This window comes from Mesoplodon densirostris, chromosome 17 (genome assembly GCF_025265405.1).
Source record: "Mesoplodon densirostris isolate mMesDen1 chromosome 17, mMesDen1 primary haplotype, whole genome shotgun sequence".
NCBI lineage: Eukaryota > Metazoa > Chordata > Mammalia > Artiodactyla > Ziphiidae > Mesoplodon > Mesoplodon densirostris.
In genome coordinates this window covers 25,558,230-25,577,087 of record NC_082677.1, presented here as the reverse complement: position 1 = coordinate 25,577,087, position 18,858 = coordinate 25,558,230, and the positions used below count along the sequence as shown (strand labels likewise).

At 38.4% G+C, this 18,858-nt stretch overlaps 1 protein-coding gene and 1 non-coding gene across 2 annotated transcripts in view; one reads left to right on the top strand and one right to left on the bottom strand.

Moving 5' to 3' along the window:
- Positions 1-18,858, bottom strand: part of ELF1 (E74 like ETS transcription factor 1) — a 106,297-nt gene that overhangs the window by 84,212 nt on the left and 3,227 nt on the right. The gene's annotated exons all lie outside the window — the stretch shown is intronic.
- TRNAK-CUU (transfer RNA lysine (anticodon CUU)) lies at positions 3,214-3,287 on the top strand. The gene has a single exon. It is a non-coding gene; the product is annotated as a tRNA-Lys (tRNA).

Genomic DNA, 18,858 nt, shown 5'->3' with positions numbered 1-18,858 from the left:
CTGCAGTGGGCCAGGGATGGAAGAAAGGAGAAGCTTATGCAATAACTCAGAAAAGATGATAATGGCTTAGACAAAGGAGGCAGAGGAAGAAGATATGAGTAAATTATGGGTATGTTTTTAAGGAATATCCGAGATTTCTGAATGGAAGCAAGTGGGCTGTGGGGGAAATAAGGCTTCAAAGCTCACTTTCTGGCCACTGGAAGACTGCAGATGCCAAAACTGTGATAGATTCGGGGTAAGGGGATATGGGGAGTTACTGAACACATTAAGGTGAACACAGATGGAGATGGTTTGGGGTAGGGGGAGATCAGGAGTTACTGAACACATTAAGTTTGAGATGCTCATTAGCTATCCAAGTAAAGATGTCAAAATGGTATTATTGTCCTGGAGCTGAATATACAGTCCTGAAGCCCAGGGTAGAGGTCTGGGCTAGGTATATATATTTGGGAGTCATTAACATATATTTGACATTAAAGCTACAGATATAAAAGGTAACAATGACAGAAGCTTGGGGACACTACTATTTAGAGGTAGGGGAGATGAGGTAGAACTAGCAAAGAAGGCTGAAAAGGAGTACCCAGAAATGCAGCCGGAAGATAAAGCAAATGTGGCATTAACCTGAAATTTAAGTAGAAGTACTTCCAGGAGGAAGGAATGAGCAACTGTGCCAAATGCTGACAACAGACCAAATGAGATGAGGTCTGAGAGGAAAGCAACAGTTGATTTAGCAGCATGGACATCACTGCTGATTTTGAAAGAAGAATTTTCATGGTGTGGTAAAGGTGAAAAAGAAACAAGCAAAACATCTGATCAGATAGAGTTTAGGGGAGAATGAGGGGTGAGAAACTAAAGACAGAAAATAATTTTGTTGTGAAGGGGTCAAGAAAAGATTTTTGGGGTGATGGAGAGACTGTTGTTTAAGAAAAGCAGCGCCTTTCTTATTGCCCAGAACATTCCATTTTGTATTGCAGTTAATTTTGTACAACTCTGTGTCTACATTCATAAACCAGTTACCCACTTGGGGGAGGAACTGTATCACGCAGCTTCTACAACCAACTGTGACTGTGAACAAGTTACTTCACACTACTATGGGATTTCAGTTTCCTTTTCCTGTAAAATATTGAGAGAGTCTAGAGATCTGGTAATTCTGAAAATCCATTTTAGTTCTGACATTTTATTACTCCACAGCCTCTCTGAGGCCTCTGAATAGTGTTTGAGGAACTGAAAACAAAAATCACATTAAGGCTACATTTAAAAGAGATGTCTCCTCCTCAAAGTTTTATATAATTTATTGAAAGTAGTATGTAAAATTACCAGATATTCAGAACAACCTGGAAACTTTATTAAGTCCTCCAAAAATTCAATTACACTTATTACACTTTACTAATAAAAGGTTTTAAAAAAAGAAAACCTATACTAATATTCTAGAAACATTTTTTTATCTTATGGCAGTAGGATATTTAAGCAAATAGACTTTTAACACAAGTCCCCAAAAGTTCATCTTAAAATACACCAAAACTGCATGCTCTTAAAAACAAAAGACAACTACCTTCTGCCATTTGTAAAATTTAAGACAATATGATAGAGGTCAAGCCTCTTATTTTAAACTACCCTGATTTAGACTATGTCTATTTTTATTTGCTATTTCTTATTTATCTATAAAACAAATTAAAGGCCCTACCTAAAAGGAGACTAATAAAAAAGCTAAGTATTATGGCTTTCTTATAAATAAATGCACTCAATATAAATTCATCATTGCTTGTGGACCGATGACTTACTTGGCTTGAGTTTTTGCTATAGGCCTGAATCACAGAAGGCTCAGTCCCGAAGATTAAAACCCAGCAACATGAAAAAAATTCACCTTGCTATTACTTTTGCTCTTTAATAAAAAGAACCAAATATAAACAGAAAAGTAGGGGAATTTTACGATATGTTAAAGAAACAAGAACTTCAATTTCTCTTAATTACATTGCTGGTCAAAATAGAGAAACGAAGAAACTAACGTTAGCAACTAGCCCTGAAAATCCACAAAAAATTGACTTAAATTGCTTATTATAGTGCCAGGACACATAATGTGTTCTCAAATACCTATCCAAAAAGGGGGAATAAACAAACATACTAATACTACATCCATACTCAGTAATAAAATGAAATTAACTATTGATAAATACAACTTGGATGACTCTTAAAAGCATTATGTTGAGTGAAAGAAGAAGCCAGTGTCAAAAGGTTACATACTACATGATTCCATTTACATGACATTCTCGAAGAGACAAAACCGTAATGATGAACAGATCAGTGGTTGTAGGGGACGGATTGGGGGGAGGGTGGGACTGACTATAGGGACAGAGCATGAAGGTGATGGAATTGTTCTATATCCTGATTTTGGTGGTGGCTACACAAATTTAAACTTGTATTAAAGTTCACAGAATTGTACAGCAAATAAAGGAATCAATTTTACTTATGATTAAGTTAAAAAATAAAACAAAAATTGTTTTTAACTCCAGTAGCCCCAAAACTCATTACTCCAGTCCATAATCATTAGAAAATATCAGACAAAATCAAATTGAGGCACATTCTACACAATACCTGACCAGTACTCTTCCAAGTGTCAAGGTCAAAAAGGACAAGGAACCACCAGATTTGAAAGGAGATATGACAACTAAGTGCAATGTGTGTATCCTTGGTGGATCTTGGAACAGAAAAAGGGCATTAGTGGGAAAACTATAAAAATCCTACTACAGTTTAACTAATGGTATTATACCAATGTTAATTTCTTAGTTTTGATCATTGTACTGTGACTATATAAGATGTTAACATGAGTGGAAGATGGATGAAAAATATACAGGAACTCTCTGTACTATTAGTGCAATTCTTCCGTGAGCCTAAAATCATTTCAAAGTAAGTTAAATGTCAGAATCTTTAAGAAAAAGGTTTGCAATAATTTCATAAAGCAAAAATACATTTCTTTCTCTTTCAAAAACAAACCAATGCCATCCTGCATATTTTGATCACCCTGGCGTTAAGTTTGATTACCTAGTGTAGGTCTTGCCTGCACTAAGATCATATATATTATCTGAAAGGGATAAAACAGATTCTACCATAAATTATATGACTTACTAGCTGTGCTCACTTTCAGTGTATATGTTTATAACTTTAAAAACTCTATCAACATTTGATTTTCCAATTCAAGAGTGAAGTCCTTCCGGGAATTCCCTGGTGGTCCAGTGGTTAGGACTCAGCACTCTTACTGCTGGGGCCCCAGGTTCAATCCCTGGTCAGGGTAACTAAGATTCCATAAGCCATGTGGTACGGCCAAAAAAAAAAAATGAACTCCTCCTAAAGGAATTTCTCATAAATTCTACCTCCTAATATTCTTATTAAAAAAAAAAAAAAAAACTTCAATGGCCTACCAGCACCCACAGAGTAAATTCCAATACAAGATATTTTTGCATCTTGACTTTGGTCTACCATATTATAGCCTCACCTGTGACCATGCCACCTCCCAACATTCACCCTACAATCCAGCTTTGCTGAACTTATTAATTGAGAGCATGTCACGCTTTCTCACTCCACATTTGCTGGCCTTCCCCACCTGGGGAATCTCTCTTTCACCATTAGAAGGAAGAACTGGTCACTTCCTCCTTTGTGCTCCCACACTATTTTGTAAGTGATCTAATAGATAAACGAATCGCATCGTTTATCCATTCATACATACATTTATACACTGCTAAAATATGCAAAGCACTCGAGGTTTCGGGGACCTAAAGGTGAACTGATTTCCTTTATAATTCCTCTTGCTTACTCTGCTGGAATATCTGGTGAAGACACTCTTTTTTGTTTTTTCGTCATTTATTTACATGTCTCATTGGTCATTTATTTCAGCCGGATAGCATTCCTGACCCACAACAGTGTTTAATAAATATTTGCTGAATGAAAACATTTGGAGGTTCAACTAAATACTGTCTCAGTCATAAATCTGCTTTTTTTCTCTTCCACACAGTCCATGCCATTCCCAGGTCATTTCTGCAAGTCTAAATTACACAAAAAGCGAGGCCCCTTTCTCACTTTCCTGAACAGTCCAATTCCGATGAATAGGTTGGTTAGGCTGGGTCTGGCAGCCCTGTTTAATGGTCAAGCCCACAGCAGCAAAGCTCTGCATTTGTTAAGAGAGAACAGCTTCTGGATTAGTCCCAGTGCTTACACCTGAACATCGCATTATGTTAAGTCTACAAATAAAATTAGAGACAGAGAGAACAAAGGAGGAGACTCCCCAATAGATCAGGACTGAGTATCCTAATCAGTGGTCCTTTCTTTCAACTTTTGTCTTCTGACCTTTTCAGGCTTTCACTTATACAGCATCCTGTCAATAAGCTTCTCAAATTAGAAACAAGTTGGTAAACGTTTCAGTAAAGAGGAATATTCAAATAAAATATTTAGACTACAGGCTTTATTTATTCATGTTTCACAACACCATTCAGACAATTAATGACTTTTTTTTTTTTTTTTTTTTTTTTGCGGTACGCGGGCCTCTCACTGTTGTGGCCTCTCCCATTGCGGAGCACAGGCTCCAGACGCGCAGGCTCAGGGGCCATGGCTCACGGGCCCAGCCACTCTGCGGCATGTGGGATCTTCCTGGACCGGGGCACAAACCCGTGTCCCCTGCATCGGCAGGCGGACTCTCAACCACTGCGCCACCAGGGAAGCCGAATTAATGTCTTTTTGAATCACAATCTACTCTCATCACAGAGGACATATTTTAGCTGCAGCCAAACTGCTCTGCTGCTCTTCTCCCATACTTGAAACCACACCACTGGTACGGATGAAACTTGAAATCTTTAAAGTATTTTAGATTTATTTATTTTATGAAATACTTCTTGGACATATATGATGCTCTAAGTATTTTAGTGTTCTCAAATTTCTATCTCCAGGTCTCGCTCCTGTACCACAGACTCCTCTATCAAACTTGACAACTCCATTCCAGTATCTGACTGGCAAACTTAACATATCCAAACCTGAATTCCTGATGTTCCCTTCAAAAAGTACCCTACCCACAGTTTTCTCCAGTCATCTTGGTATCTATTCAACACTTCTAGCTGCCCAGACCAGAAACCTTGGCTTTCTTGACTGTCATATACCTGTCAGGAAATCCTGTTGGTTCAACGTTCAAAATATACATAGAACCCTAACAACACTCAACTTCATTGTTACTGATATCTCTTACCTGCATCAATCACTGAGGTAGTCCAAGCAGCCTGACCTATCTTTTTAAATGGATTACTTCTGATTGCTGCTTCTCTCTCTACAGTCTACTCTCAAAGCAGCAATCAGAAGTAATCCATTTAAAAAGATATGTCAGATCATATCACTCTCCAGCTTCAAAACCCTCCCATAGTGCCTCTTTTCACACACACAAAAAAGTCTTCGTAACTGTTCAGGACTGCAAGATCGTACCCTGCCCCAGCCTCTGTGATTGTATCTCTTCCCACTTCCCGCTTGCTCCCCCTCTTCTAGTCACACTGATATCTCCCTGCTATCCCATGAACGCATCAAGCATTCCTCCCCCCAGGTCTTGCACAGCCTGTTCTCACTGCCTTTTCTGTTAGAAATCCCAGTAGCTAACGCCTTTACCTCCTGTGCTAAATTGCTGCAGTAATAGCTACTAATTTGTTTAAAGTTCTCTGTGTGAAACATGACTGACTTTGCCTCTTCTCCCATGAAGAAGCGGAGTCTACTTCTCCATCCCTTAAATGAAGAATTGGGCAAGTGATTTCCTTTGGCCAATGGATTAATGATAAATAAAACACAAGCAGAGGCTTGAAAAGCTGAGGCACACAGAGGCTTACCCTCTCTTGCTGCTAGGATCCCTTCTGCCACCACAGAGTATGAGAGCCACACAGAGAGGTCCCAGCCATGTAAGTGAAACCACCCTACATTATGCATCCAGCCCTAGCTGAGTCAGCTCTGAAGAAGCAGCCAGTCCACCCACAGAATCATGAAAAATAACAGCATAGGTGATGCACATAGTTGCTCAAAAATTATGACCTGCTCATTTAAAGCAGGGAATTAAAACCATTCTCACCCTAGAATCCTATGCCCTTTCTATAACATCCCAAACTTTTAAAACCTCATAAACATTTTGAACTTTAGAATTTAGTTTGAACCACCCTAGAGACATCTCCCAAATTTAAAGATACTAAAATAAGCATGTGTCATCTGCTACACAGATTAAGAATTCAGACAGTCACAAATTAGAGAAACAAGTCCCCAGGATTTACTGATCTCTCTGCCTTGGCTCTTGCTGTTGTTTCCCCACCATCCTTTCACCCCATCCTTCAAGACTCTGCTAAAGTTCATCTGAAAGAAAATAAGAAAAGTGAGGAATTCTTTAAAAAAAAAAAAAAAAGAAAGAAAGAAAGAAGAAAGGGATGTACTTTACCAGACAATAAATTATCTCAAGTAGCTAAATGTAGGAATAAATAGATTAAACAGAATAGGATATTATTTAAAAAGAGATCTGATGCAAACTATTATTATAGAATGGGTAAGTAACAAGGTCCTACTGGATAGCACAGGGAACTAGATTCAATATCCTGGGATAAACCATAATGGAAAATACTATAAAAAAGAATGTATGTGTATCACTGAGTCACTTCACTGTAGAGCAGAAGTTAACACAACACTGTAAATCAACTATACGTTAATAAATTTTTTTAAAAAGAGATCTGATACTACCAAAAAAAGAAATCTGATACTATACAAACTTAGGTTATAATAAAAACGGCATCAACAAAAACATTAAATCCTATTTTGTCTGGGGAAAAAAAAAACCCACAGAAGGGAAGAGGGTTCATTAGACAGTATTAGCTAACAATTTCAAACCCCTGCTAATCACTAAAAAAAAAAAAAAAAAACCTATATCACATTATTCCAATTAGATTTAAATGTAAAAAAAAAAAGGACCAGAAGAAAATATAAGCATTTATATACTATTCGGTAAGGAATGTCTTTCCATGTATGACACAAACAGCAGAAAAAAAGATATGGAAAAGAATGACATTTGACTACATAAAAATCTAAAAGCACCATAACCAAAGGTAAGGCAAAGAATAAACTAGGGGGAACATATGACAAATTTTTTTTAAAAAAAAGAAAAAAGAAACAAAACCTAGTCTTAGGTTTGGCTTACCCAGGCAAAAACATTTGTTGAAACTCAACAAATGCTTTACAAAAAATAAAGTTCTTGCTCCATTTAAAAAACCAACTAGAAATCTTAGGCAATAAGAAAGGCAATACAATATGGAAATGCAACAGCAGGCTCATTCTCAAAGAAAACAGCCTTGTCCTCTTCAAAGGTTGACCAATGAACATCCAACTGTTTTAAATTGAAATAAAATGTTTAAACTAAAAAGATTCATAGATTTCATTTTACAAAAATTGTACCTCGGGCTTCCCTGGTGGCGCAGTGGTTGAGAATCTGCCTGCTAATGCAGGGGACACAGGTTCGAGCCCTGGTCTGGGAGGATCCCACATGCCGCGGAGCAACTAGGCCCGTGAGCCACAACTACTGAGCCTGCGCGTCTGGAGCCTGTGCTCTGCAACAAGATAGGCCGCGATAGTGAGAGGCCCACGCACCGTGACGAAGAGTGGCCCCCACTTGCCACAACTAGAGAAAGCCCTCCCACAGAAACGAAGACCCAACACAGCAAAAATAAATAAAATAAATGAATAAACTCCTACCCCCAACATCTAAAAAAAAAAAAAAAAAGCATACAAGAGAACAAACTATACCTAATAAAATACAGGTGTTAAAAAAAATTGTACCTCAAAAGGAAAAAAGTAAACAAATATTGAAACTATAGTCAGTGATAAGCATGCTAAAGTATTTAGATGGAAATGTGCTAATGCCTGCAATTTACTTTTTTTTAAATTAATTAATTAATTTTGGCTGCACCTGGTCTTAGTTGCAGCCTGTAGACTCTTAGTTGCAGCATGCATACAGGATCTAGTTCCCCGACCAGGTATCGAACCCAGGGCCCCTGCACTGGGAGCATGCAGTCTTACCCACTGGACCACCAGGGACATCCTTGCAATTTACTTTAGATAGAAGGATACAAGTATGGTAAAGCAAATATTATAAAATGTTAATGATAAAATCTAGATAGTGGGTATATGAGTGTTCATTATAAAACTTCAGCTTTGCTGCATGTTTAAAAACTTTCGTAATAAAATGCGGAGGAAAGAAAACACTATTATTAATTGAATCAAACACTCTTATTAGAAAAATGGGCATTGGGCATGAAGAGGCACTTCACAACATGTGGCCAAATACAAGAGATGTTCATTCTCACAACCTCAGAGCAGAGAAACAATACCATTTTTCACCTATTAGCAAAGAGTAAAATGATTAGAGAGGGTATGGGGAAATAAATGGTCTCATACTCTATTTTTGAGAGTATAAGAATAGCATTCCAGAGGGAATTTCACAACCAAAAGGTCTTTTTTTTAATCCATTTAATTTATATTTTTTAAAGATTTATTTATTTATTTATTGGCCGTGTCCAGTCTTAGTTGCGGCACGTGGAATCTTTTGTTACGGTGCGTGGGCTCTTCATTGCAGCACTCGGGCTTCTCTCTAGTTGTGGCACACAGGCTCCAGAGAGCACGGGCTTTGTAGTTGCAGCACTCAGGCTCACTAGCTATGGCGTGCGGGCTTAGTTGCCCTGTGGCATGTGGGATCTTAGTTCCATGACCAAGGCTCAAACCCGCATTCCATGTACTGGAAGGCGGATTCGTAACTACTAGACCACCAGGGAAGTCCCTAAAAGGTCTTTATGTACCTTTTCAGTCTCAGTAATTTATTCTAACAAAACAAATAACATATACAAGGATACAGAGAGAAATTCAGTACCATTGTTCAAAACAGTAAAAAATTGAAAACAAACTGTTAAATAAATTAGGTGTTCCAGAAACCATTTCTCATTATACGGAGCATACCATATTATTCAGCTGTTAAGAATGATTATCTACATAAAATAGTGTACCAAAAAAAAATCTCCCCAATATATTTACATGAAATATGCAAGTTAGAAAACAGTATGTATCACTGCACAATTGACATTTATACATATATGGTCCACATTTCAATATCTGAAGTAATGATCAACGGAAAGCTAACAGTACTTGTGCCGGTTAGTAAAATTTTTATGATTTGTATTATTCGTCTGTGATATTTGGTATTTAAGTAGCTTCTATGTGCCTGGCACTCTTCTGTAGACTCAGGATATAGTCAGTTTACCTGTGGACTCAAGTAAACAATTTGAACACAGTCCCTGCCCACATATGAAGGAAATCAACAAAGGGACAAAGGGTGACCAAGAAAACTTACTTTAGATAAGGGAGGGCCTCTCAGAAAACATGACAGCTGCTTTGAGACCTGAATGATAAGGTGGCAGTCATGTAAAAGGCTGGGGCAGAATACTCTCAGCAGAGGAAGTTGTAGGAGTGAACAAAGGCAAGGCAGTAGGAGGAAGCACCATGGCCCTTAGAGGGCAGGGAGGAGGGAAGAAGTATGAAAAGTGGCTAAAGAAGGACTTACGGGGGAGGGAGGGGGACACGTGTATTACCCTTACAGTCAGGAAAAAAGATCAAGCTAGGTTCATGCTAAAAAACAAAAACACTTTACCACCACTCCAGTCATACAGGCAGACAAAATTATGAAAATCTTTCCTTGCTAAGTGCTTGACATACATACCTCATTTAATCCTCATGATAGAGCTATTAAAAAGCATTCAGGGACTCCCCTGGTGGTCCAGTGGGTAAGACTTCGCCCTCCCAATGCAGGGGGCCCGGTTCGATCCCTGCTTGGGGAGCTAGATCCCGCAGGCATGCCGCAACTAAGAGTTTGCATGCCGCAACTAAGATCCTGCATGCCTCAACTAAGACCCAGTACAGCCAAACTAAACAAACAAATAAATAAATGTTTTTAAAAAAAAAAAAAAAAGATTCAGAAGACTTCAAAGTAAAACATTCTTGGGATGATTCTCCAAAGACAGTCCACAGAACAGATGCATAAGAATCATCTAAAGACACACACATACATACATACATACACATACACACACACACACACACACACACACTTCTGAGTCCTACACCAAAGACTCAAATTAGTTGGTCTTAAGTGAACCCAGGATTCTGCAATATTTACTGCCCAGATGACCAGAAATTAGTATAGTGACAAACAGACCTTTGTACCTCACCAGGCAGGTCTGATTGCACCTGTGTGTACACAGTCCCACAATACCATATCTAGATTAAGTCAATGGGTTCACATCTGTATTCAGTAGATCCTATTTAGGGAATCAGCAAGGTGTGTAATACATTTTTCAAATATTTCACAGATCTAAAGAAGATTTTTATTTTAAGTCAAGCTTTTCTTTAAAAAAAAAGAAAAACTTCCGTTATTTGACACCCCAACTGTCACATACACCTCAATCCCTTCTACCATCCTTTCTCACTCCCTTCACAGCCAACCTTTCTCAAAGATTTGTCTATACTCCATTTCTTCATTTCCCACCCATTCTTTGACTCATTCTCTTCTATCTAATCTAATCCTGCCTGTACTATGCCACTAAATCTGTTCTAACTAAGGTCAATGACCACACTGGGCTAAATCCAATTAACACTTTCAGAGCTTGTTTTGTTAGACTCGTAAGTCTCATTCCCGGTTTTCCCCCAGTGCTGCACTACTCTTCCTCAGCTTTCTCTGCCCCACTTCCTCTATCTCATGACTGAACACTGGATGTCCTAAAGGTTCCGTTGAAAAGCCTCTTTTCACTCCAGACTCTCCCTTTGGCAAACTCATCCATTTCTACGGTTTCAACTAACAAGTCAGAATATAAAGGTAAAAATCGCCTCTACTCAATTACCCTTGACGATTCCCTTAAATTCACCCTTTAAGTACACCTTACCACATTAACAGGCCACACTGGCAACCAATATATCATCTGAAGAAACATAACTGAACCACTTTTCCTTCTGACATTCAAGCACCAGATTAAGCAGGTAATTTATATTTAAAGGGTACATTGTATAAAAAGACACATTTTTTTTTCTTACTTCCACTTCATTTCACCTCCATACTCCCTGGCTTGAAACACAGCAATGTCTAACCACTCTGTTTAAGGTAGAACTCAAAATCCTTAACATGACCTACAATGCCTTATATGGTCCGATACTCGCCATCCTCATCTCCCATCACATTTCACATTAAGCCCTCAGCACCTCCTTCCATTTCCCAAAGCATAATACCCTTTCTTTCCTGCTTTGGAGCATTTGCATAATGCTACTCCCTCAGCCTCCCATCACTTTCCATCCCTCTCTTTCTCCTAGCCAGTGCTTACCCATCCTTCAAATCCCACTTCAATGTCACTTCCTTAGGGAAGCCTTTTCACTACAGCTGCGTTTCCACCTACTCTGTTAGTTGTCTCCCTGTTCTGCATGTAACACTCAAACACACTTTTTACTTGTTCAATCAATGTCTGTCTTTCCCACTAAGAGGTAGGCTTCATGAGGATCTTGTCTGATTTTTTCGTTGTTACATCCCAAGCATCTAAATATTGACCAAATCAAGTAACTTCAATCTCCTTACAGATGCTTTTTACTCTCTTACAATTTGCATATCCAAATACAAATTCAAATTTGCCTTTTTAAAAAATTATGGTAAAATTAACCATTGAAGTGTACAGTTTAGTAGTAACAAGTACGTTCATATTGTTTTGCAACCAATCTCCAGAATTCATTTTACCTTGCGAAACTGAAACTCTGTATCCATTAAACGGCTCCCTATTCCTCCTCTCCCCAGCCCCTGGCAATCAACGTTCCACTGCTGTCTCTATGATTCTGACTACTCTAGTTACCACATGTAAGTGGAATCATGGCAGTATTTGTCTTTTTGTGACTGGTTTATTTCACTTAGCATAATGTTCTCCAAGTTCATTCATGTTGTAGCATGCGTCAGAATTTCCCTCCTCTTTAAGGCTGAAAAATATTCCCATGTAAGTGTATGCCACATTTTGTTTATCCATTTATCCATTTATGGACACTTAGGTTACTTTCACCTTTTCACTACTGTAAATAATGCTACTAAGAACATGGATGTACAGCATCTCTTTGAGACTGCTTTTAATTCTTTGGGGTATACAGCTAGAAATAGAATTGCTGGATCATTTGGTAATTCTATTTCTAATTTTCCAAAGAACCACCAAACTGTTTTCCATAGTGGTTGTACCATTTTACATTCCTATGAACAGAACACAAGGGCTCTAATTTCCTCAAATTCTCACCAACTCTTGGTATTTGGTTTTTTGTTTTTTGGGTTTTTTTGAGAGTAGCTATCCTAATGAGTGTGAGGTGGCAGATTTACTTTTATATAAACTTTATGTGCTTTCTTTTTCCTACAAACTTGTAAAAAGCCCTCTTAAAATATGCTCCATGAACTAGCAAAAGACAATTCTAGAAGGTATTGAAAATAGAAAAGAAGAAACAGTCTTTCAAAGCAAGATTTAAGGGACAATAAAATTGTGGTTCAGGGGACTTCCCTGGTGGCGCAGCGGTTAAGAATCCACCTGTCAATGCAGGGAACATGGGTTCGATCCCTCGTCCAGGAAGATCCCACACGCCGTGGAGCAACTAAGCCTGTGCGCCACAACTACTGAGCCTGCGCTCTAGAGCCCGCGAGCCACAACTGCTGAGCTCGCGTGCTGCAACTACTGAAGCCCGCATGCCTAGAGCCCATGCTCCGCAACAAGAGAAGCCACTGCAATGAGAAGCCCGTGCACCGCAACAAAGAGTAGCCCCCACTCGCCGCAACCAGAGAAAGCCCATGCGCAGCAACGAAGACCTAACGCAGCCAAAAAAGTAAATCAGTTAATTTTAAAAAAATTGTGGTTCATGTGAAAGGGCAAAAAAAACAGGGAGAATAAATAACGAAAAGGCATTCCCACTCATATCTGAAATTTCCTGATGCCAACTGCCTGCATGAAGTTTTGAATTCCTTAAGCCTATGTTCTGCCTTCCATCAGGATGCTTCCCCTCCCACTACCTGCCACCTGTTTTCTGGGACACACCCTTCCCGTCATGCTCTTCCTTTCCACTTCAGCTCTGTGATTGGGTCAGTGCCTGCCCTACTCAGGGGATGACTCAGTGGCAGGGCCCCATCCTTCCCAGGTAATAGGGTCAGTGGGTCCCTTGGCATAGGAAGGTATCAGTGATAAGCACAGATGGGGCAAAACAAATCCCATTACAACCTTGAAAACTTGAATTAAGTGTTTAATTAAACCTGGAAACAGATAAAAAGCTTCACACAAAGCAGTATATCAACACATCCTAAATCAGAAATGTATCCTGATCTTGGGATTCTGAACCCAAAAGAAACTTTAAATTAAAAGATTAAATTACAAGTAAAGATTTAAGACTATCTAGAAGACCCTCTGGATCTAGAAGTCACTAGGCTAAGTACCTCCCTAGACATCTAAAATAAAGCAAAAAAAAAAAACAAGGTTCAAATCAAAGGTATTTATTTAATAGTGAATAGTTTGCATTCTAAAATAAAAGACCTATTAAGATTTGTAAACACACACCCAACAGACACACAAAACTCATGACACAGTTGTTATTGTTATTATCAAAATTCAAGTCATCTATGCTGGAATTATTTTTCAAAGAACAAAATGTTTTATACTTACAGTTATGAAAATGAACCCATGCTTAGAAAGTAAAAGGGAATACTAACTACCATTAATCCTAAAAGAATCACCATTCTAGCATTAAAAAGGCAGATACCACGTGATAACAAAGTTTAAGTGTAGGCTAAATATTAAGCTAAAAATTTCTTTATATAAGTTCAATTCCATAGTTTCAAAAATGATATGATAATTAAACCATTAAAGAAGGTTAGAAAACAGAAATATACCTCTAATTTTATTGGCTCTTTGTCCCAATACTTAGGAAAGGAGCAAATAGACCATGAAGTATTTTGAAAGTTACTTTCCTTAAACAGTACCTAAATAATACTGTTTTTTATATGGCAATGTACCTTGCAGACCTAGATAAGCATTTGCATTTTCACCATTAATAGTCTACTTCAAATCACACAGTATACATCAACTGTGGAATATAAGATATAAATGTAGGAAAAAATAGTTCAGAAAAGTCACAATCTCATCTATTTACTTTGAAAAGGTTAAACAAAACCTAATATTGAAAGTCTATTATCATGTTTGTCATGCTACACTTCTGACAAAAATAACTCAGAGAAATATTTGAATATTTTAAACCATTAACATTATATTTGAAAACCTCTCCATGACCAAAACATAAGGTCCCTAAAGTGAAGGGGGTAGGGGTTCAGTAGATGCATCATTCGTTCTTTTCCTCATCCTGGATATCACATTCAGAAAGGATGCATGACTGTGATCTCAGAATGGGGCTTCAGCCCACTTCTGCTTTACCGCTAACACAAACTTCCAGCGCTAAATGGCGACCCCACCCCTCCAGACTCCTCAGGGAAAACAAGCGTGTAAGCCATTTACAACATTAGGCTGTAAGCAGCTCATCTGCTGGGAAAGTTTTACTCTGCAGAGTTCTAGACAGAACCATTTCCTGAGTTGCAGAGAGCAAACAATTTTTTCACACCCACCATTTCATTTTGATTCAAGCTAGTTTACCAGTTTAATTTGTGAGCAGACTGCCCTTCTAAATAAATAACCTATAATAAAAGCCAAGTTATTTACAAACATACAATGAAGGCAATTCTTCAAAGCATGGCGAATTTCTAAAAATAAAATCCTACTCTATAAAAGTGGGAAGGGAAAGCCACTTTCACTTAGGAGGAAAAAAATGATAGGGTACACTTTCACATATTTTTCTCTTTTAAAATATTCATTTTCTTCAAAACAAGTGTTTTTATTTTATTATTATTATTATTATTTTGGCTGCGTTCCATCTTCGTTGCTGTGCGTGGGCTTTCTCTAGCTGCGGTGAGTGGGAGCTACTCTTTGTTGCGGTGCGTGGGCTTCTCATTGCAGTGGCTTCTCTTGTTGCAGAGCACAGGCTCTAGGGCCGTGGGCTTCAGTAGTTGTGGCTCGCGGGCTCTAGAGCACAGGCTCAGTAGTTGTGGTGCACGGGCTTAGTTACTCCACAGCACGTGGGATCTTCCAGGACCAGGGCTCGAACCCATGTCTCCTGCATTGGTTGGCGATTCTTAACCACTGCGCCACCAGGGAAGTCCTCACATATTTTTCAAGAAATACAACTCTCAAGGACATATGTATAAAATAGGATAAAAAATACAAGAAAAAAGTACCACCTTACAACAGGCATACATGCCACCATGTTTTAAAAAACACACTCTTTGATATGAAATTTCTAGAGAAAGAAGTATGCCATCTAAAAGGCATTCCTGAATTTCTTTGCAACATTTTAAAGCTACTGATTTCATTTAAATTCCGTTTATTTAAAAGCCCCAGAAAAAGTTTAGAAAACAAACTAATTTCAACTTTCTATTTAATGAGCATAACCACATATACCAATATGGAAGAACCACAATGAGTTCTATAATAGTTAATTTCAAGTGGATCAAGTTTTATTATAATTTTTGAGTATTTCAGTTCTAAGTTATATTGTCCACAGGGTGGCAGTCTCACAGTCTTAATTCTGTCTCTGAATTCAAGGTACAATTTCAGTGATCAAAAAGACAGACACACAGACACACAGACACAGGCACACACACACACACACACACACTGGTGGGCAATAATAATTTACTGTCTGACCAACAATCGCAAAAATTGTCTGTCCTTTCCAAAAAAAATCTATGCTTCGTTAACTTCCCTATTTCTTTGAGGAGTATTTACTCCTGACATCTTAAATTTTTCCTTCAATGCACCTCTTCTATCTAATCCTTTATATTCTTTTGCCACCACCCTATTTAGGGAGATACTAGAGGCAAAGAGAGTTGTTAGATTATTACTGTACTGCAGAAGACCCCCCAACCTCGGTCAGTGTGGACACCACAGACACAACCCTTCCATCCCCCAGTTCATCCTGCACACTATTGCCAAATTAATTTCATTAAAACACTTATCATATTACCAGAAATTCCCTCTTTTAGCTAAGTAAACTCCTTACTCCAAAATTCAAGGACCTTCACAATCAGAACCTTCCAAAATCTCCTATCTAGGCGCTCTGCAAGAGTCAAGGGGATTTAGGAAATAAACTTCACTTTGAATATACTTTGCAACTTCCTGGTTTTCATTCATTCATTCACTCAAATATTTTCTGAATGCTCACCAAGTGCCAAGCACTGCTCCAAGTGCTGATGATACAGAACGGGGGAAAAGTCAAAGTCCCTGCTCCAAAGATATTCTCCTGACAGGACAGTCTCAGGTTGAGAGCTATTAGGGGAAGGGGGATAAACCCCCAGGTACTTCCAGCTCTCTGGCGGTAAGGGATGCAACTCTTCCCAAGTATGAGCCATCAGAAGCACACGAGGGGTTGGGGGGGGATGATAAAAAGACATCAGAGGAGATCTGCCAGCACTGACATTGTCTGCTACAGACCGTAGCCTATTCTTGCACTCTTACACTATACTACTACTACTAGTGGTCCATTCCTATACTATTTGTACTCTCAGCTCAGCCAAAATGTGCCAGCAACTGTTTAGGGACCTCTGTTCCTGCTTGCTTCCTTCTTATAGCCTTGTCTCCCGCTCAATCATCTCCACCAGCAAAGCATAAGCAGCCTTCCAAGCCAATCTCAAATGCTGCCTTCTAGAGGCCTTTCCCCATTCTCTTCACACAAACCCAGACGTGACATTTTAGAGACCTTCAAACCCTTGTAACCCTTGGCTTAGTCTCCTCTAAGCGTTTATCACACTATGCACTGTATCTTAAGTATCTGTATACTTCAACCTCCTTCGTCTGTTATTTACTGAGCTCTTGCTACATTCCTGGACTATCTAGGAGCTAGAGTTCCACTGTTAAATCATTCCATTATTATTTTTAAATATTTAATATCCAAATGATAAACGTAAAATGGAGACAAAATATTCTGTATCTTTTGATTGCCTCGATCTTTTCTTAACAGTTTTGCTGAGATATAATTTACAGACCATGAAGTTCACCTACACAGAGTAGAACTCAATGTTTTTTAGTATATTTATAGAGTTGTGCAACAATCATCATAATGTAATTTTAGGACATTTTAATCACCCTAAAAAGAAACTGTGTACCTACATTAGCAATCACTTCCCATCCCCCGTGTCATCCTCCCCCACCCTGGCCAATCCTCGGCAATCATAATCCATCCTCTTTCTCTACAGATTTGTCTATTCTGGGCATTTCATATAAATGGAATCATAAAAAATGTGGTCTTTTGAACCTGGTTTCTTTTGTTTAGCATAATGTTCTTGAGATTGATCCATGCTGTGGTATATATCAGTACTTCATCCCTTTTTATTGCCAAAAAATATTTGATTGTATGGATACACTGCATTCTGTTCATTCATTCCTCAGCTGACAGACATTAGGGTTGTTTCCACCTTCTGCTTATGAATGCTGCTATAAACAATTGTGTACAAGTTCTTGCGTGGACATGTTTTAATTTGTCTTGGGTATATACCTAGGAGTGGAACTGCTGGGTCACATGGCAACTCTATGTTTAACATTTTGAGGGAACTGCCAAACAGTTTCCCAAAGTGGCTGCACCATTTTACATTTCCCCCAGCAACCTATGACGGTACCAACTTCTTCATTACTGTTTGACTCTTACAGAACAAGAGTGATCTCACTACACAGTATTCTTACTCTCATGGAACTTATATTCTAGTAGAATAAGACAAGAAATAAACAGGAACAAACATGTTTATTTCAGATAAGAAAAAGAAGAAAATAAAGCAGCATAAAGTAACCAGACAGTAACCAGAAAAGGGAGTCTCTAGTGAGGGTAGACAGAAAGGCCTCTCTGATAAGGTAACGCTGACAGGAGTGAGATGTGAAGAGCTGGAGGGGGAATACTGCAGGCAGTGGAAACAGCAAGACATAAGACTGAGAAAAGAACAAGTATGGCACATTCAAGGAACAAAAAGCAAGAAGCCAGTGCAGCTGAAGTACAATGAAAAGGGAGAGGAGGGAGGAGGTGGCGTTGGGGACCCAAGGAGAGGCTAGACAATGTTAGGCTCAGAGACCACGGTAAAGTCTTTGGATTTTAAAATGCCATCGTCATTTTCCCATCCCTTATATTTCTTTACGTACAGGTGTTCATCTATGCAAACGTTTACTGAACTGTCAGTACATCTTCTAGCTGCACCTAATAGTAACAAATAGTAAAGAGACTATTTGGGTAATCCACACCACTCATTTAGTATCACTTTATTTTGTGGCTCAAGAGAGAACATGTAAAACATGACTACCAATGGGGTTTTGGAAGCAAGGCACAAGAATATGAATGAATCCTTACAAATTTATCACCTAGTCCCGACCAATTTAAGGTGTATGCTTCACCGACAGTAACTAGCAGCTCTGTCTTAGACTATTTCCAGTAAGAATATAGTTGCAGATCATTCTCATAATCTAAACCTAGATTTCATTTTTTTAAATGTTAATTGATTTTCTCCACTCCATTGGTTAAAAATTAATATCTAATTGCTAAACATAAAACCCATGGACACAAAATACTCTACATGTTTCTATATTGTTTGACTCATAAAAAAAAGAATTTTTCACATATTATGCTATAGTTTCTTCAAAGAGACACAAAATGTTTTAAAAAGTCTAGTGACATAAATGCCATAAAACA